Source organism: Manis javanica, chromosome 9 (genome assembly GCF_040802235.1).
Source record: "Manis javanica isolate MJ-LG chromosome 9, MJ_LKY, whole genome shotgun sequence".
Lineage (NCBI taxonomy): Eukaryota > Metazoa > Chordata > Mammalia > Pholidota > Manidae > Manis > Manis javanica.
This window is the reverse complement of record NC_133164.1, coordinates 63,191,419-63,213,118: the sequence shown is the minus strand read 5'-3', so window position 1 is coordinate 63,213,118 and position 21,700 is coordinate 63,191,419. Positions and strand designations below refer to the sequence as shown.

At 42.0% G+C, this 21,700-nt stretch overlaps 1 protein-coding gene across 1 annotated transcript in view; it reads left to right on the top strand.

Annotated features, from left to right (window-relative positions):
* KCTD1 (potassium channel tetramerization domain containing 1) overlaps positions 1-21,700 on the top strand; it is a 174,917-nt gene that overhangs the window by 17,059 nt on the left and 136,158 nt on the right. The window lies entirely within an intron of this gene.

Sequence of the window (21,700 nt, the reverse complement as noted above, 5' to 3'; positions counted from 1 at the left end):
GAAAGGAGTAAACTGTGGGAGATGCATGATTTCCAAGTATCACACAGGGGAAAAAAAATTAAAGACCATTTAATCAGTTTGACAAGCAGGAGCAGTGTTGGAAATGTCTGCAGTGTACAGACCGCAGACGGTGGGGCTGGAGTCAGGCCGGGTGCCCTGGGAGTTGGCCCGGCGGCTGCGGGAGGGCGTGGCTTAGAGCACCAGCCTCGAGCATGCGCACCGGGTGCTGGGTCCAGGCTCCGCCCACCAGCCTGGACCCCATGGGCAGTGCTTACCCTCTGTGAGCCTCAGCTTCCTCTTCTTTATAATGGGGGTGGTGATAATCGAGAGAGTGAAAGACAGCCCCCAGCAGCTGTCAGCTAGACTGGGACTCCTTGGAGGTATGGGGTCCCAGGCAAATATTTTCTGTGGGGCCCAGATAATACAGTCTGAGAAGAATCTTTAAAAATGTCTAACTCATAAGAACAGTGAGTAAAAAAATGGTTGCCAGGGGTGGGGGCTGGAGAAATAGGGGGAAGTCAGTAAAAGGTACAGGTTCAGCTATAAGATGAATAAGGTCTGAGGATCTAATGTATAACATGGTGACTATAGTTGATAACGTTGTTACATAATTGAAATTTGCCAAGAGATGAGACCTTAAATGTTCTCACCAAAAAAAAGCAAATATGTGAGATGATAGATGTGTTAAATGTAGAAGAGAGGACTCTTCGCAATGTATACATATAGAAATCATGATACATTTTAAATATCTTACGCTTTTGTCAATTGTAACTCATTTGAGCTGAAAAAATTTAATAAAAATTTAAAATATGTATTAAAAATCAATGAAACACTAAATATAAGCAAAAATTAACAAAAAAAAAAACAGTTTGAGTCATTCCAAACCAACCTGTCAGCACCTGTCTGGCGCCTAGTCTCACAGTTCTGCACGAGAAACACTGAACGGCTAGTATCCATCTGTGACTTGGGGCGACAGATGACCACAAGGGCCTGAGCCCCTCAGGGCATCAGGGAATCCCCAGGTAGAGACAGTCCCAGGGTAGAAATTCATAGAGAGCTCTCAAGGTGAGAAATGGGGCCCAGGACCCACCTGAGCTCTAGTCCAGGCTCAGGGTGCCCTGCAGTGATGGCACTCCCAGGCCTGGCCAGGCTCTGGCACTGTGGAGCCCCTTAGAACAATCTAGGGAAGTTGTTCCAATGTGAGGAACCCTCTGACACTTGGAGCTCAGCTTCCCAGGTCTGGAAAGTACTGGCCACAGTGTTCCTAAAGGAACAGAAATGTCACTCACAGAATAAACACAGCATCAGACAAGGTCATTCCATAACTGTTGGCACAAACAAGCCACAAGGCCACTCGTGACCACGTACGACCCAAAACAGGATAGGACACCATGCAACCACAAACATAATTCACCTCTTGCTCTTTTCTGACTACCTCGTGTGACTACTCTTCTCTGTGCTGGCAGTTCCATGCACTTTAATCATCTGTCCTCCTAGAAAAAAAAAATTACCAAGATGCCCTATCATCACACTGCCCTTGTGGCTGTGCAGCACCCAGGTAGAACTGACACCCCACCTCTAGCCCTCCTGACACCCCCCAGCACCAGCCAAACCCCATAATGAGCCCCACAACTCCCTCATGGTTCCTCCGTGTGTGTTCTGCCCTGCAGCCAGCTGAATAAATCAGACTTTGTGTGACCAGAGGTGTTCTTGGTGGTCTTTGGCTGGTGGGCATCAGCCACCTTATAGGGCTATGGCCAGGATTAAATGCTTACAGTGATGCTGGTGTGTGCTGCCCTATCGTCAGCATGGTTCAGTTCAGTCTTGCTGACCTGTTCACCATGTGTCCTGCAAGGTGTGTGGGCCAGGAAGGTGGGCATCACTTGAGAGCTTGCTAGAAATGCTAGACCAGCTGAGTCCAAATGCTGTTTGTGGAAAGATCTCCAGGTGATCTGTGTGCACATTCAAGTTAGAGAAACACTGCTCTAGCCACCTCCGGAGGCACATCCCTGAGCCACATACACACAGGCGCGGCATGAAGGATGAAGGCGCCTCCACCTGCCAACAGCCACCCAACAAAGATGAGAATGTTGGGATTTTCCAGCAATGGGTGTAGGCAGGCCAAGTGCATGGGATCATGTCCAAGTCTGTGGGATTCAACTGCTTATCGCTTTGTGAGTAACTCCAGGAGCAGGCATATGCACATTTCACCAGCAATAGCGTGGTGATATTCTATAGTTGCTGGCCACAACCCTGCGCAGTGGGCGAGGAAAGGATCATCCCCACTTTATAGATGAGAAAACTAAGTCTCAGAGAGGCGCACGCAGCATTTTGCTTAGTTGCACGTGGATGCCTGGACGGTGGTGACAAGAGGACGGGAATTAGGTGGAGGTAGGTAAGCTGGAGCCACGCAGTGCCTTGTCTAGATTGAAAGGTTTGATACTTATATTCAGATGTGGAGTTGTTTGGGCCTTCATTTCATTTTCTCAACTATTATTTCCCTGGCTTGCTGAGTTTGTCAGCACTCGTTACATTTCGCCTCAGAAGTACATGTGCGTGGGGCCCGTGGAGCCGCGCTGCCTGGGCACACATCCGCTCTTTGCCACTTCCTGCCTGTGTTCACGTGAGCAAGCCAGTTAAACTTTATAGCTTGAATTTCTTCGCTGTGAACTAGAGAGGGCTGAAGTTCAATTTGGTGGGAATAAAGAAGGGCCAATATGACATAGTCCAAATACATGATTCCAAAGGTCTAGTTTAGCCCAAGGGTCAAATCCAAACTATCCACAAGATGGTCAGCATTTTCTTTGAGTAATTCTCTGTAAATATAAATTTTAAATACATAAATGCACAATGGTAATCATATTGTGTATACTGCTGTTTGTAGTCAGTCTTTTTTCTTTCAGCTTTTCCTCTCGAAGCTCCCTCTTGCTTGGAATCCATGTGGGAATGCCTAATATGCACCTCTCCATAATTTCCTCTGCATTCCTATGATGAGATACAGACATGACGTACACATGCCTATACACATACAGCAGGCCCCCCATCCACGGTGTCAGTTGCCCGCCCCCCACTGCAGTCCAGTAGATTATCCTAGTGTCAACAGTAGCTTAAGCCTACGTCACACTGCCTGCTCCCTTCGCCTCACATCGTCTCAGCATGGAGGCGTTTTGTCATCCCACATCACCGCGGGAAGGAGGGTGAGTACAGGGCAGCAAGGTATTTTGAGAAAGAGAGACCACATTCACATAGCTTTTATTACAGTGTAGTGTTATAATTGTTCTATTTTATTATTATTCTTGATAATCACTATGGTTCCTAATTTATAAATCGAACTTTGTCATAGGTATGTCTGCATAGGAAAAGCATAGTATATAAAGGGTTCAATACAAACGAGCCATGGTTTCGTGCAGCCACTGGGAGTCTTGCAAGAGCGTGTACACATTCACGTATATAGGTATATGGGGAGAGGGTCATTGTTTCACAAACGGGAATATATTGTTAATCCTTTTCTGCACCTTCCTTATAAATGATACCTTGGAAAAATCCTTCCAAGCTGATTGGTATACTTCTAATCTTTTCTTTTCATTGGCTAGTCCTTGATGTGGACTGCCATCCCCCATTCTATGTTAGTGAGGATTCAGTTTGTCTCTAGTTCTCTGCCACTCTGAATAGTGCTGTAAACATCCTGGCATTTTTTCTAATACTGTAACTCAGTTTTCCCTGTTCTAGAAGTTGGAAGTTGGCATAAATGGAATCATACAGTCTAGACTCTTTTTTGTCTGACTTATTTTGTCAGAATAATATTTTTATGATTGAACCATGTTGTTGCATGTAGAATAGTTCAGTTCCTTCCTTTTATTTCTGAGTAGTTTTCCATTAAATGCACATACCACAGTTTACTTACCTATTCTTCTGAATATGTATGTTTTAAATTTTAACAGATAATGCTAGCTTTCTTTCCCCAAATGCTATGAAATTTACATTTCCACCAATAATATGTGTAGTTGTTTTTCATTGTGACTGGCCTGCTGATAGGGATGTCTTGTTATTATTTTAATTTGCATTTCCCCAACTATGGTAAACTCAAGCATCATTTTGTACATTTGTCAGCTGTCTGGATTTGTGCCTCCATAAATTGCCTTTTTATATTCTTAGATCATTTTTCTACTGAGTTGTAATTTCTAAAATCTTTTCATGTCATATAAATTAATTCCCATTTTAATCCCTATGTAATTAATTCTTATAAATGAATTAAACACTTATCACAAGTATTTTTTCCCAATTCTCTCATCTGTGTTTTGATTTTATGACTTTTCCCATACACGTTTTTAACGTGGTCAAATACATCTTTTCACTTATAATCTCAGCATCTTACAATCTTGTTAAGGTTGTCCATAGGCTGTACACAAAGTCTCCTAGATATTGCTGGGATATTTTTTTCTGTTTTGTTGTTCACCATTAAGACTTTAATCTTGGGGGAATATATTTTTGTATATGGTATTACATAGAAATTTTATTTTATTTTGTTTCAGATGGATAGCCAGTTATAGTGGTATCATTTTTTAAATAATTTATTTTCCCACTAAATTGAACTACCACGTTTGATATATAATGTATATGAAATTCACAGACAGAAGGCTGTTTCTATAGTCTCTTTTCTTTTCTGCTGATCTATTTCTCATCCTCATACTAATAACAGATTTTTTTCATAATGGCTTACAATATACTCTGATATATGCTAAAGCAATTCCTCCATTACTGTTTTTTTTTTCCTGACTTTTTCGTTCTTTTTCTGACTGTTTTTGAGCATTTGTTTCTAGCTTTTTAATTCTTTTCCTGGCTGTTCTTGAGCATTTGTTCTTCCATACGAAGTTTAAAATCATTTTATCCAGTGTCCTCTCCTTCCCCCCCTTAAAAACTGTGCAATTGTAGTTTTAACGACACCTTCCCATTTATAGACTCTGTCTTGTGACCCTTAATAAGACTAGTTGTCTTCATATAGATGTACCTCTATTATTAACTGTATTTCTTAATATTTTTATTCACTATTTTAATATTTTCCCTTTTCCATTTCTGTATGCTTATTATTAGAATAATTAAAAGCTAATGATTTATATGTATTTATCTTATATCTTCTGATTCTTAGTATCTCTTATTCCAGTGCTTTAGAGAAAAATAGAATTTCTTGGATCTTCATATCATCAGCAAAAATGCATAGTATTTATTCTTCTTTTCAAGTGTTTATTCCAGTTACTCATTTTTCTCTTTTCATTTTATTCCCTAATCTCCTGAGACAAAGTCAAATTGTAATGGTCATAACAGGCTTTCCTGTCTAGATCTTGATTTTAAATGAAATGGTTTTGTGTTGCTATTAAGGCATTTGATGGAAGATTTTTGTGGAAATATTTTTATTTTATTTAAGTGGTTTTCCTTATAGTTATATTTTAGTTAGAGCATTATTAGGAATATCTGATATATTGAGTCAAATGTCTTTTAAGCATCTATTGATGAAATCATATTTATGTTTTCCTTTATTTTATGACTAACTAATTTCCTGATGTCAGAATACTTTTGCACTCCTGAATAAACTCTAATTAGTTTACTTATATGGTGTTTGATTCTAATCTAATGAGAATTTTTGTATCTATGTTTATAGATGAAATGCAGTTTTTCACAAAGGAGGTTTTGATAAAACCTTGTGGAAATTAGAAGTTACATTGTCTGACAGCTACCTAGAGTACTATCACCATCAGTCTTATCAGAAAGTATTTATAAGTATTGGAAAGTATCAAGACCAAGGTAGCAGAAACAAGTGTCCCAAAAATTCTAAAATTTGTACATGAAAGCTTGAATTTAATCAATGGCAATGAATATTGTCAGTTGCTTTCCTTGAAGTGACAGGCGTCCTTTATCCCTTTTCAAGAAAATGTCAACTCAGCCATACACATGCTTTTCCTTGAGACCATCTTCATACTCCAGTATGTAGTCAAGGTGCTTTATATAAACTTCCTATTATACTTTTAAAATATATAACAACACAGAATATTAAAAAGACATGCATTCAAGGGTCAAGATTTCATAAAACTAATGGTTTTTACTGCTTCATAATGACATTCTTAAATGAACAGGCATTTTTACAATGTGAGTATGAGGCAGTAAAAACCGGCATTGGCTTGTCCTGGTAGGATTGGAACCCTTACCATCAGCAGGGCACTGGCAGGTAACCCACCACTGCTTTTGCACCATTTGTGTTAAGTGTCGACACAGTGAAGAAGTCAAATAACACCTCGGTGTTGTTGTGAATTCCATTTGACCTTGCAGACCTCCTGAAATGGGAAAGAAACCTCAGGGACCCCCTGAGTTCTGTGGATCACTCTTTAGGAACCACTGCTCTAGACAGATTAAGCTTCACTTTTGTTCCTCGAGAGAGCTAAGCTCTTGCCCACCTCAGGGACTTTGCACGTGCTAGTCCGTCTGCCTGGAAGGCCAGTCCCACAACACTTTGCCTGGTCTCCTTTCCTCCTCATCCTTGAGATTCCAGTTTAAATGTTTCTCTCACAGAGAAGTTTTTTCTGGGCCCATGGCTCAGCTGGGCTCAGTCCCCATGTTCTGTGCTCTCGGTAAAACTTGACTTTTCTATCATAGCTCTTATTACAGTTTTTATTCACATACTACTAAGGATCTATCTGGTAATGTCTGTTCCCCAAGAATGTGAGCTGCTTGATCCTGTGCACCTTTCGCTGCAGTACCCCCTTTACCTAGTACAATGCACTCTATCAATGGTATTGAATAAATGAATGAGTGACTGATCTGGTTTGCCTCTGCCTGGTTGGCTCAGGTGCTCAGCTCGAAGAGCTGGGGCCAAGGTCACAGGCTGGACTTGCCTCACCTCTTTCCTCTTTCCTACTCCGGCGGGCAGCATTTTGTCCCAGTCTTGCCCTGCAGATAAACTGGGATGAAGGTTGCAGGTGGATAAAGGCAAATCTGTCATCATTATTAGGAAATGCATTCAAAACTCCCCCCAGTGATAATTTGTGGTGGATTTGCCATCATCTGCAAGCCAGAAAGACGACGACAGCACTTCCTGATCATCAAGACCTACTTAAACTTCCTGAGAAGGTGAAATCTTTCATATTTACTTAGTTGCTACGAGTCCCCTAGTCTCCCAGCAAGCACACACTCGTTGTGGGAGCTTGAAAACTCGCTGGAAACTATCCAGCAGTTATGAGCCATAGTTTAAAAACCTTTGAACTAACAAAATTATCATTCCGTCCCAGATTTAAACTGAATTGTGGTGATTATAGCGTATACTCTGCAGTTCTGGTTGAGAAGGCAATTTAATTAGAAGTCTCTATCTTGAGGCTAACTCTACCCCAGACCCACCGCCCCGCAAAAAAAATAAATCTTCAGAATGAAATTTCTAATGCTGTCTCTCCGCCTAAAGGTATGTTTGCTCATAGAAAGTTGAGTAAGATTCCATTTAGACTATTTTTAAAACTCAAGAAAAAGGTCCAAAAGGAGGGTTTCACCACTTAAGAAATCACTCAGATACTTTCTTACTATTATTTTTTCCCAAATGCAAACTGCTTCCCTTAGAACTTTCAAGTCATCCTTTTTAGTGCCTTTGTCATGTTTGAAGAAACTTGGTTGAGCTCTAATGAAATTGTTCACAAAACGTATATTGCCCATATGACGTTTTACTTCCACTCTTTAAGAGAAACTTGCATGGAAATGCTACATGGGGGATTATAATCAAAATCAGATCTATGAATAAAACGTATGTGTGTTATCTGTGATAGGTACATTACCATTTTACCAATGAAAAGCCATGCGTCAACTACATAGTGTTTGCTAAAAGTGATGTTAGAAATCACTTACAGGTGAGAAAACTGAAGCCCAAAGAGGTATAAGTGTTTTGTCCAGATGAAAAATAAATGATTAATTCTGAAACATACGCCCTTAACCTAGAAAAGGCAGACAATAAAAGAAAAGTAAAATCTACAGTGGCTTTGCCATTCTGAAGGGAAGGAGGGCCCCCAGCCCAGAGAAGCTTACAATTCTCTCCGCTCCTGGCAGATCACAAAGGAGTGGGCTGGGGACCAAGGGCTGGTCCTGGCAGTAGGCAGGCCCCTGGGGGCACTGCTTTATCTCATTACAGTCAGAGTCAGAAAAACAATTCTACCAACACGTTCCTGGGCCTAGAGGGGGAACCAAGGGACTGCCCCCTTTATGGGCAACTGGACACAGTCATGGAGTCTACTGAAAGCGGCCAAGAATTTTGGGCCTAGGTCCTGCATACACTAACGAACTATCACTCTTTTGAAACTGTATCACCAAAAAACAATACATGAAACTAAAATGCTGTATCCAAGCCTAAATTCAAACAAGTGCTACATTGCATAGTGGTTTTTAAAACATAATTTGCTGCCCACAACGACTTTAGGGGACAGTCAGGTGATCAAAGGTACATTTCATTACAAAGGAGCATTTCCTTGGAGGGCCCAGGTTCCACAAAGGGAATTTTTCTGGAACCATAACCAATACATTTGGATGGTTAGCAGCAGTGATGAACTGAAGTAAGTGTAATTAAAGATGATATTCTAATAGGAGTTGAACCATATGAAACTGCTGATGTCTGATTTTTTTGACACCACATAAAATTACAATTCTACATGGTTCAATCTACTATTTCAAATGCACTTTGTAGGGAGGCAGTGAATCCAGAAGCATGGTGTATTTTTACAGCAACTAAGCCTGCTAGCAGTAAGCTTTTGTGACAGACACACCAAAGACATAAGACTAGAATCAAATTAAGTAGAATCAACAAAATCATGAAAAAAAAATTAGAAGGTTGTAGACAACACTACACAGGAGCTACTTTCCAAGTTCTAGTTTCCAAGTGCAAAGGATGGAATAACACACTCATCCAAAGGAGAAGGAATCCTCAGGTCAGGCAGGCAAAGTACAAGAAGGAAGACCTTACCAACATATAAAATTGTCTTGTTTCTTTATTTCTTGTTTTTTTTTATGCCTCCTTCAAGCCCTGTAGTAGGATGTTCACTCCATGAGAGCAGTGCTTTGCTAGAAAAGTACCTGGTATGCCGTAGGCTTAGGCAGTTAGGATGCCCTTAATTGCAGGCAGCACAAAGGCCTTGTCAGATTAGCCTGAGCAACAGAGGGGTTGTCTTGGCTCTTAGTTTAAACGTCACCTTCTCTGGCCACCCAGATTCGGTTCCTCTCTTTCTCACATACACATACCCCAACATTCTTTTTGAGTAGGAATCCTTTTTATTCCCTCATAGACTGTTTTCCCCAAGTAAGACCCATTGCCTCCCCACCTTCCCCCCCTTAGTTAATCATGACTCAGTTTCTATGCCTTCCCCACCCTCTTTCTTCTTCTCACTCCTGTAGTCCCTACTGGAGAATTTAGAGAGCTGGCAATCCATAGTTTTATCAGATTGAGAAATGCTGGCCCTAATAAGGCCCTTTATTTTGCAAATAGAAAATATATACATCCCAAAGATGCTAAATGACTTTCTTAAAGCCACCTAGCTAGTTAGAGAGAGAAACTGAACACAAATCCATGCTTTTTATACTTCCAGTTCATTAGCCAGGCTCAGTACTGAAGTATTGTGAAGGTTAGGCCTTGGAACAGGCTGCCTGAAATCCATGAACTTCCTGCCTCCTTTTGGAAACCAATTTAATTCCCCTACAAAAAGGCCACAGAACGTACACAAGGACCCTCAAATGCACATTTTGTTCCTACTTAACATGGATTAAAATGTGCTTTCTGGAATTCATGGTGACACTACGGAAGAAAGACTTGGCTCTTCCCAGGCCTTTTAGTGAGAGAAAGTGTACTTACAAAGCAACTGCGCATTAACAGGTAGTATTTAAATATAACGTTACCAAAGATCAGAATACCCAACAGGTGGGCCTTCACCGCAGCTCTGGCCTGCCCCCTTGTGCACATGTCACCTTAGTGCATTTTGTCAGGACAGCTGGGGTGGAGGCCAAGGTTGGATTCCTGCCTTCCCCACCTTCGCCTTTCTTCATCGTCCCCCACATCATCCTTCCTCGGCCCTTTCTCCTCTTACAGCCCAGACCACAGAATAAGTTTGTGGACAGCTTGGATTTTCTGTGACCAGAAGTCCCCACCCCTCAGCTTTTAGCCACCCATTCCACAAGATTTTGTGGAACAACTGAAAAGCGCTAAATTCAGGGCTGCGAGCAGCTGTGGTCACTGACTGTGGAGAGCTTCCAGCCCAGAAGGGAAAGCACGCCCTGAACCATCCCGGGCAGGACTGCTCTGAAGGGAAAGGACAGGGGGCAGGGGGCAGCGGGCAGGGGGCATTCATCCACACTGTGATGTTGGGAGGCCTGGCTCATTGTGGATAAAACCGCATGCCCAATAAATAACTGTCACCTTCTTTGTCTTGGATGGCACTGGGTCACAATAAGTAATTCAGTCATCAATTTCCTTGTTCCACAAAATCTTGGTGCCAACATTGTGCCAAATATTGTGCAGGGGTCTGAGCATGAGGAAAATAGGACAAAACAAACAAATAAATAGAAACCTCACCAGACAAAAACAACAAAAACCCCATCTCTGCACTCAAGGAGCTGAGAGGCCTGTGGGAAGGGGAGGTAGCCAGCAGATCACAATTTTGCAGGGTTTGCTTTTAAAGAGTATATGACTAGGAAAGTGCTCACCGTATACTGGTAAGAGATGAATGAGTGACAGGTAGAACGATTTGGGCTGCAAGCAGCAGAAACACTAAAAGTGGCTTAAGTAAGAAGGCCTTGGTTACCTCCTGTAACAGGAGTCCCAGAGGTGAATTCTAGAGACTCATCAGGAATACACATGCTCTTCCTGCTGCCGCTCCCCCACTCGCACTGCTAGCAACTGTCTTCCCTGATGCTGTAGAGTGCCACAGCCAGTGAAGAAGGGGCACTTCCCCGTGTGCTTCTGTTTTACAAGTCCCCTCCCACCTGCAGACACTGGGACTGGGGCCCCTGCCCAGAGCTTAGGGCTGTCACTGACCCAGCAGCAGGACATCTGGAAAGTTGGCTCCAGCCAGCCTCCCCCCAGTGGCCTGAAGACAACCAGCATCTAACAACAATGAAAATGGGGAGAAGTGGTGTCCTCAGACTGCCAGTGGCATCACCCACAGGACTCCTGTGTCACCCCCACCAACAAACAGAAGGCATGCACCAAAATGTAATCAGTGGGAAGCAGTATGGGAATTTTTCATTTTCTTCTTTTTACTTTTCTATTTCCAAATGTCTAAAAATGAGCAAATAGTCTTTTTATAATCAGAAGTAAAATCCATTTAAACAGTCAAGCAAAGAAATGAGCAAGACTTCAGGATAGTTGTTAAGGAAAGTTTCCTGTAATGGGATGAATGGAGTCAAGACACACAGTACCAGCTGATAGTTCCCATCAAACCAGGCTTAGGGTCTCCTTAGGACATATTACATAGTTTGTAAACAACTACAAGGTTCTGCGCCCAAATCCAATGTGTGGGAGCTGGTGGAGGGTCCCCATGCCAACAGGCAGCTCTCGGGCACTAGCTGGCTGTCCTGCAATTCAGCTCAGTTCTCACACTACTTGGAGACAGTGTCAGGTCCCACAGGTAAAGGGCTGAGTCTTAACAAGACTCTTCCCAACAACCACCCCATCCCATTTAAGACCCGAGTCACAAGTCCAAGTCGTCACCTGTGCTTCTGACTGACCAGCTGTAGACCAGAGGTTCCCATGACCCCTCCTAGGGTTTGGTTAACTTCCTGGAGAGCCTCAAAGAACTCAGAGAAGCATGTTACTTATTAGATTGCCAGTTTATTACAGAAAGATACAAGCTCAGGAACATCCAGAAGAAAGAGATGCATAGGGCAAGGTAAGTCTGAAAGGGTGCAGAGCCCCCATGCCCTCTGGGCACACCACTCTCCCAGCACAGCACCTCCACACCTGCACTTACCAGGAGCTCTCCAACCTCATCCTTTTGGATTTTTATGGCAGCGTCATTACATTGGCATAGTTGATTAAATCACTGGCCATTGGCAATAGCTTCAGCCTCCAACCCCTCTCTCCTCCCCAGAGGTGGAGATGCAACAGAAAGTGCCAACCCTCTAATCCCTGGGTCAGCTCTCCTGGCATCCAGCCCCCATCCTCAGGTGAGGTCCAAAAGCCACCTTGTTAACATAACAGAAGACAGCTTTATTGTTCTCATCACTGATGAAATTCCAAGGAGCTCTGTGCCAGAAATGGTCCAAAGACCAAATACATGGATCTTATAAATCACACTATGACAACAACAAAGGCATATATTCACAACATAACTGGACTAAAGTTTTTTTCTGGTACTGAAAATTAGATATCAGGACAGTATCAATCATGCTAATCATGCCAAATAGGCAGTAATTGTGCAAAAATTCAAGGAATGCTGAGGACACTTAGAGCTTCCATCTGTAGGCAAGAAGAAATAGGCAACTGGCTTTTGGTGGGGGATTGCAAAATTCTGATCTTGCTGTTCTTAAAGCACCACGAGAAGGGCAATGTCCAAACACAAATGGAGCCTTCTGTGTGTGACCGCTGAATGCTGACAGACATGCTGCTTCTTCAATTCCAAATGATAACATCCCTGGCTTGGAAACCAGTTGAAATAGAACACTAGAGGGATTCGCAACACATTAATGTGGTACAGGACTGTAAATGAAATGGGCCAACAGGCTCAGTCTTGAAGCACTTCCTTACTGTAAGGCCCTTCCGCATTCACACATATGTCTGAGGATCTGATTGTCTGAGAAAGATGAAGGAGAGGCACTGTTTATTTAACATGTTCTTTGAGTCTTTGACTTACGGTTTTGGGAAGATGGTAGGTGGAAAGCACCGAGTCCCTGGAGCATGAGTCCCATTCCACCTGGTAAGGTTCTCTGAAGCCTTGTAAGCACCGTAATTTATCCTAAAGGAGTACTGACAAATAAAGTATGCTGCTTCATATCCCTAATGCACTCAGTTAACTTCCTGGAAGATACAGGTTCCCCCCCATCCAGAAGTTCACTCTATGTGACTTCCCTTCATGAAAGACTTATAATTAGCACCTGTTTTCTTGCTAACTGAAAGAAATTCAAAGAGGATTTTTGCTTTTATGCAATGGTAATTGCTTTGTGCTTTACACCATTTCAGTTTAGTGAGGGTTTCACAGGAACACTCTACTTTCTGATAGCAGGGGAAACCCGTGTGTCTTCTTTTGAACCTGTAAGAATCTCTTACACTTACAAAGCACTTGACCATTTCCAATGGCATTCCTACCTAGTCTGCATAGCCACTTGCAAGATAGTCATCCTACCTAGTGAACCAGTGAGATAAAACATCATTTGGAAAGATAAAATGACTGGCTTGAGGTCATATGGCTTTGAGTGGCAGAGTCCATTTTTCCTAACCAAGTGTTATTATCCATCCAAGTTCAGGGGCTTTTTCCTCATTAGCACAGTCTTGGTATTCAGGCACAGGAAGAACCAGTCAATAAATCATTGGGTGTTTGTACCGAATTGAGAAAGGTTATATTTCAAAAGTTCACATGGACTTTCTGTCTTTCATTCCCTTCTCTTCTCTTCTTTCCCCTCTTGCTTGTTTCCTTCTTATCTATCTGTCTCTCATTGCTTAATGCCAAGCTCGCAGCTGTGGTGTTTGGGGTAAAAACAACCACTTTAAGCTAAGTTCTCTCTTCCACCCACACCCTCTTATTGCCTTATCCAACTTTTGGGTCAATTATAACCAACATATGGAAGACTTGGACACCGCATTCTAAATGCCAAAACCATGCTCTACCACATAGGAGACTGTGGCATAGTTTGAAAAATTAAATGCATTAAAATTATATTGTTGGCTACTTAAAATAGCTCTCATCATGTATAAAACATTATCCCTTTGGTTTTTCATATTTTTAGCTCAATAAGTATATAGTGGAACTAAACACTCTTACTTGTTTATCCTGATTTTCCCATATCATATTCCAAAACTAAATTGTGAGTCACCCTGCCTATTGAGAGACTTTCCTCTTAAAGGAAAGCACAGGAGAAGGGTCTGTAAGAGTCTTCAGCTATGATATATACATCTCTGGACAGACAGTTGGCAGCACAAAAATTCCTGCGGGCTGACATCACTAGCTCCATGGATTATTACGATGCCTGTCCCTTGTTCCTGAATGTAACAAACAGTACAAGAGACATCACTAAGTTTTTGAGCAGTGTTTTTGAATGGGCTCAGCCTGGAGAACTGACTTTGAAAGCGCAACTTGGAATGACCAATGTGTTTAAAATGTGTGGGCCCACTACTCAAACACCTTTGAGTTAAGTGAGCAGAGAAAGACAAACTGAGCACCCCCACCCACTCTTCTCTACTCCATCGAATCGAGGGTAGTCTTAACAGTCTAATGATATCAGGGGCAAGTTTTGCATGATCCCCACATTGGTGAAATACGAAGAGTTAAATCTATATATAAAACTCTATTGGACTAGACTGTCACGTTCCTTGTGAAACAGCCTCCCCACGGATAAGCAAAACATGGTGGAGTTCAAGGTTGCATTAGAAATAATGGATTAGACATAAAAATAATACAGATCTTCCTCAATTTAAATGGGGTCGTGTCTTGATAAACCCATTGTGAGTCAAAAATATCGAAAGCCAAAATGCATTTAATGACCTGCTCTACAGAACATCTGAGCTTCACCCAGCGCATCTTAAGTGTGGTCAGCACTTACCTTAGCCTACAGTTGGGCAAAATCATCTAACCCAAAGCCTATTTATGATATTTTGTCAAATGTGTCTCATAATTTATGGATTATGCACTGAAAGTGAAAAGCGGAGTGGTTGCATGCGGGGTGCAGGGCGGTGCTGAGCGTCCGGGTCGCTCCCCCTGGCAGGAGTGGGGGCCTGTGGCTGCTGCGATGACAGCTGCTGCGCAGCGTGCCAGCGGGGCTCACACTGCATGTTGGGGGCCAGGGAAAGATTTAAATTCACAACTCCAAGTGTGGTTTCTACTGAATGTGTATTGCTTTCGTACCATCGTTAAGTCAGGGGCTTGTCTGTATAATGGATGGTCCTTGCAGGAATGGTACAGAGTGAAAGAGAAATAGGCATATAAAACAACAGTCCACGCTTGGCAAGAATGCTCACAGCAAACACACCTTAAAACCGAGGGAGGGGCCTGCGGTGGAGGACTGAGGGGAAGGGTAGGGTGCAGGGTACTCCTCAGCCTATCAATCATGCAGCAGAGAGGGCCTGGCACAGGCCTGGACCGTGAGCCGGGAACTGAGTGTCATTAACTCCGACTCAGTGCCAGAGGCCAGCTAGGAAAAGCGGGGAGGAGGAAAGCATTTTTTTAGGGAAAAAAAAATGTATAGTTTCTCGGACAATTAAAAGCAGTCTCGGTTCCTACTTCTCCAGGCCAGCGCTGTGATGTCTCCCGTAGAGTCCAGGTCCTCTCCCTGTAGTTTCCTTTCATCTTTGTCCAACAAAAACATTCCCATTTAAACACAGGTAAATCAGTGTTTGTGTCCAGTCACAGTGGGTGGGACGCCACAGTACCTCCACCTGTCCGAGGAACCACTTCTCCGTGAGGACAGAGACAGAGAGGGCGGGGTCGTCCCGGAGTGGGCTTTCCCGGGACGGCTAACCCGCAGCGAAGCCCCCCGCAGGCTTCGCATCCTACTCAGCAGAGGCCTGCAGCTGAACGTGAAAGTGCTCGGTACTCCTTCTTTCTTCAGTCACTTGATCCTTCGCTCCCTTCCTCCACCAACGGCCGCCTCCCCAAAACTCTGAGTAAACCTGGCAAACTAGCAAAGTGTCCACATCAGGGCGGAGGCTTCCTGAAGCCCCGACATCACCTGCTTTGCCGCGGAGACGAGGGGAGGAGAGAGCTCTGAACCGACTCAAGTCCACTTCAGCCATTGGCCCGTCCGTCAGTCCTTCTGGCTGGGACTCAGTCTCTCACTTGCCCACACACTGGGGGGATTGTCTGAGCTGGATGCGCTGGAAAGGCATGGGGTGAGATGGGAAGTTGTTTACAAAGCTTCGACAGTCTATAAGGTTTCCTTCAGTCTGTAATATTTCCCTCTCAGGTGGGGAGAATATTATGATTTATGGCCCACCGCACTGTCGTCCTTATATTGATTGCATGGAATTCACTGGGCACATGTGACCAGATCCAGACTTCCTCAAGAAGGTGCTGGATTTATTTTTATACTGAAATTAAGTGACGATCCCATGTAAAGTAAATTTGTTAAAAAAAAAAAAAGTAAAATAATAAGCAAAAAGCAAAAGCTGTTGATTACTCTAGTGGCACTACGCTTTCATGGTATATAATTCCTAAGAGAAAAGGTATCAGTACATTTGTTTAGGAGAACAAGGTAAGCGTGGTCACCACGTTAATGAGTTCATGTTCAATGGCATGCTGACATCCAGGTTCGCTGGATAGCAGATGGACTAGCTAAAGATGGTTTTAAATTACTACCTTATGCAACCCCTTTCAGGTAAATTCTTAAAGCCTTTGCTGGCTTCCCATGACCAGGCCCCAAAACCTCCCTTCTTACCTTCACAAACCTAGCCTTGCAGGGCTCCGCTCTGTCCCAAGGCAGGCCTGCCCCTCCCAGGGCTCCAAACGCCACTCACCCTGTGCATTCAGGCTGGACTCATCAGCCTGTCTGCTGCTCAGCCTGCTGGGGCAAGGGTCATCTCAAAACCATGCCACCTCGCTGGAGCCCTCTTTCTTTGTGTTTTCAAAATGCATTATTTAATCCATTCTTCTGCTGTGCTCCCTAGCCCTGGATTTTTGTGCCTGTCCTCCTCGAAGATGAACTTGAGAGTAGGGAGTGGGTGATTCATATAAACCCATCCAGTGCATTGACACAGAACAGGAAATCAGCAATAATTGTTAATTCATTCAATAAATGTTTATTGAATGCATACTGTGTGCCAGGCACTGTTCTAGATGCTGAAAATATAGTGGGAAACATTTCTATTCTTTCAGAGCATATACGCTAGTCAGGGAGGGGATAAACAAGAAATAAATGCACACATGTTGGATAAACATATATGTGCATATACACAAGTATACTTTTTTAGATGTCAGATGGTGCAGGGCAACTGATATAAAGCAGGGTAAGTGAAAAAAAGTGTCACATGGAGTAGAATGGGGAGCTGCAGTGCTCTTCTAGATGGGGTCATCAGGAAGGCCTCTCTCAGAAGGTGACCTTGAGCCTGCACCTGAATGAAGAGAGGGTATGAGCCTTGTAGATACCTGAGAGGGCAATCCAGCAGGAACAGTACATGCAAAGGCCCTGAGGAAGGGACATGCTTGATGACTGCTGAGTAAATGTCTAATATTATGTTAATAGCACATTCTGTCAGCAGTCTGGTCCAATGAAAGTACCTCTTCTCTCTGTTTTCAAAGCAGGACAAAAATTCCTGCTTGCCTTGTAAATGATACATTACATCCATGAATCAATAGCTATGTAACTCAAATAGCTCATACTTAGAAAAGCTTAGACCAGAGTTTCTGTGTATCCTTCATCTCTCAGTGGATACCTTCCTTTAGCAGCACAATAAAAAACTGAGTTGATTTGAATCTCCAAAATGAAACCAAAAAAATGTGATGCTGTTATTCCTTTCATGCCCCTGTCAAGGAAAGCCTGGGTACCAAACAGTGTTTCGTCCTTCTTTGCAAAGAGCTGAAAAATAAACACAAATGACGGGCAGGAAATCCAGATGAGCAGTGACAGGCTGTTCATTTTATTCCATAGTCTGAGCTGTTTGGGTATAATAGTTTTTTCCCCAGCTCTGTGCTGTAATGTATGCGGCTGTTAATTTTAAAAGGAACTAGTCAGAGTGTCACTTCTTTGAAAACATGATAGGAACAAAATTATTTTAGTTTCAGGCTATTTTCACATCCTAAAAATATCGAGTTGAATAAGAAATTTTGCATCCATTGATTTTTCATCGTGAGTCAGTCCTCAGGATGCTGAGTCTAAGGAACCAGAAATATGCTGGTCAGCTCAACTGTGTATTGCACTCCTACTGTGTGCAGGGCACCAGCCCAGGCACTGTGGTCAGTACAGAGAAGCATTAGACATAGCCTCTGATCTCAGGGCTTAAGACCCCATTGGCAGCCAAGACATGGTCATGAGATTAAACTGATTGTGATGATACCATATGCAATTAAGAATCAAATGTGTGAGGACGTGTGCTTCTAGCCAAGAAGGAGAACAGGGATTGGAATTCCCCTTCCACCTCAAACAACACCAGAAATCAAAGATGGTGGCTTTTAAGACCTGGGCCTCAGACAACAAAGAACTGTGATTCCTAAGAGATGGGAAACAAGCTCAGTGAGCCCTACAATAATCCAGCTTTCTGCCTGAGAGAGCGCCCAGATGGCAACGCAAGGAGGATACATTATTTTCCTAGAGCTGCCTTGACAGAACACCACAAACTGGTGGTTTACGCAACGGAAATTTATTGGTCACAGTTCTAAAGGCTGGAAGTCCAGGTCAAAATGTTGGCAGGGCTGGTTCCTTATGAGGTTGTGAGATCTATTCCAGGCCTCTCTCCTAGCTTCTGGCAGCCTGAGTCCCTCCTTGGGTAGATGGCCTTCTCCCTGTGTCTTCACATCCTTTCCCTCTGTACGTGTCTGTATCCAAACTTCCTCTTCTTATAAGGACACCAGTCATTGGATAAGGTGCAACCCTAACAACCCCACTGTAACTTGATTACCACCATAAAGACCCTATTTCCAAATCAGGTCACATACTGAGTTGCTGGGGATTAGGATTTTAACATCTTCTGGGGAGAAAACAGGTCAGGCCATAACAGAGAGGGACTTAGAAAGAGCCTAGTGGACTCCCTGAGTTGAGGGGTTGAACCAAGAGTTCATGGACACCAAGGCTGTTAGAATTTTCAAGACAGAATACTAGAGAGGAGAAAGCTGCATACAGAGAATCCTAGAGATCTTGTTTGGGTCCCCTACAGTATTTGCAGAATAAGATCAGTACATGCCTGTGAGGAAACTACACAAGGCTGGGGAAAGACCATTCAAAAGGGTTAGAGGGAAATTGCCCAGTGGTCACAAAGGCCCAGGAGCAGTGCCTGTTCCTACCAGCCAAGTTGGAAATACTCAAGGGGCATTTGGTAGATTACTGAGGAAGTCTTGCTTCAGTAGTGGTGAATAATTAGCCTGAGCATTACCCCATACCCACCTAACAAATCATAAAAGTGAAACTATAAAGGACTGAACTGTTTACAACTTAACTGCATCCCATTACTAAGCTCAAGAATACTTATATAAATACAGAAGTATCCAGCACCCACCAAGGTAAAATTCACAATGTCTGGCATCCAATTAAAGATTACCCGGAATGCAAAAAAAGAAGGAAAACATAACTGATAATGAGGAGAAAAAGAAATCAATCAAAACCAACCTAGGACGGACACAGATGTTAATAGGCAGATAGAAACATTAAAATAGTTATTATAACTGTACCCCACATGTTCAAAAAGTTAAGTAAGACATGAAAGATATTAAAAAGACCCACTTCAAACTTCTAGAAATGAAAATTATATTGCTCAAGATGAAAAATACATTCACTTTATTTATATGAGATTAATGACAAATCAGACATTGCAGAAAAGATTAGTGACCTTGAAGACATATCAACAGAAACTATCCAAAATGAAACACACACATTATTAATTATTAATTAATTATTCAATTTGTTAAGATGAAAAGAGCATCAGTAAGATATATGACAGCTTCAAGCAGCCTAATCTACCTGTAATTAGAGTACGCAAAGAAGAGAGCCAAAGGATTAAAAAAAATTGAAGAAATAATGGCCAAAAACTTTCAAACTCAATAAAAACCATGAACTCACAAATCCAAGTAGATCAATGAAGTCCAAACACAAAAAAGTGAACAAAGGGACATCAATACATGTCCTAATCAAATGTTCAAATCAGTTATAAAATCTTAAAAGCAACCAGAGAAAAAGACATGTTAACTGCAGAAGAAAAAGGTAAGAATGGCAGGGATTTCGTACCAAAGAGTCCAGCGATAGACTCACAAATGTATGTACAACTGATGTTGACAAAGATAAAAGGCAATTCAGTGGAGGAAAAATAGTCTTTCCAACACATGGGGCTACAAAATTATACATTCATATGCAAAATATTGAACTTTGAGCCATACCTCACATTATACACAAAAAGTAATGCAAAATGTACTGTACACCTAAACAGCAAACCTTAAATCATAGAACTTCCAGAAGAAAACAAGAGAAAATCATTGTGACCTTGGGTTAGACAAAGATTTCTTTGAGACAACAGCAAAAGCTCAATTCATAAAAGAACAAATTGATAAATTTGAAAAAATGTGAAGTTCTGATCCTCAAAATAACAGTTGAGATTTTTAAAACTACCAACAGATTGTAAGATCGTATTTGTGAAGCATATATCTGACAAACTACTTATAATCAGAATATATAAAGATCTCTAAAAACTCAATATAAGGAAATAAACAGCTCTCAAAAAGTGGACAAAAGATCTTAACATACTTCACCAAACAAGATATTCAGATGACAAATATGCACATCGAAAGATGCTCAATGCCACTTATCATTAAGGAAATGCAAATTCAAACCATAATCAGATACCACTATACACCTATTACAATGGTTACAATTTAAAATATTGATCGTACCAAATGTTGGCAAGAATATGGAGGCGCTGGAATTTTCATATAATACAGGTGGGAATGTAAAATGGTCCAGCCACTTTGGAACACGGTTTGGCAATTTCTCAAAAAGTTAAGCATACACCTGCCATATGATCCAGCCATTCTGTTTCTAGATAATTTCCAAAGAGAAAATAAAGCATATACCCATACAAAGACTTGTACATGAATGTTCATAGCAAATTTATTTATTAAAGCTCCAAACTGGAAATAATCCAAAAGGCCATCAATAGGTGAATGGATGAAAATTTTATTATTTCTATATAATGGAATACCACTCAGCAAAAAAATAAAAATAAAAATGAATGGATGATTGATATAACAAATGGATAAATTTAAAAGTTATTAGCTGAGTAACAGAAGACGGACCCAAAAAGGTATATACTGTATGATTCCATTTATATAAATCTCTAGAAAATGCAAATTCACTTATAGTGACAGAAAAGGATCAGTGATTACCTGGGGTGGAGGCAGGGAGATAGGTGTGAAGGTGAGATTACAAAGAGGCATGCAGAAACTTTTAGAAGTGATGGATATGCTCATTATCTTGATTGCGGTAATGGTTTCATGAGTACATAAATGTGGGAAAGTGTGTCAAATTGTACATTCTAAATATGTAACTTATTGTATATCAGTTATTACCACAATCAAGTTGTTTTAAAATAAAGAATCAAAGGAGTGGTCCAGATTATGATTCTTAGAAGGGGTCAGAAAGGGAGAAAATGCTGAGGACCTGAGGGAATGGGAAGGTCTTCCCTGGAGGTGGAACCCTGGAGGGTAGGTCCGATTTGTTTGTGCATAAAGAGTGGAGGGAATTCCAGACAGGGAGCACAGCACAAGCAAAGTTGGGGAAAGGGAATTAATGAATATTTATTCATTGTCTCTTCAAGGGACTCCAGGGAGGGTCTGTGTGCCCGCAG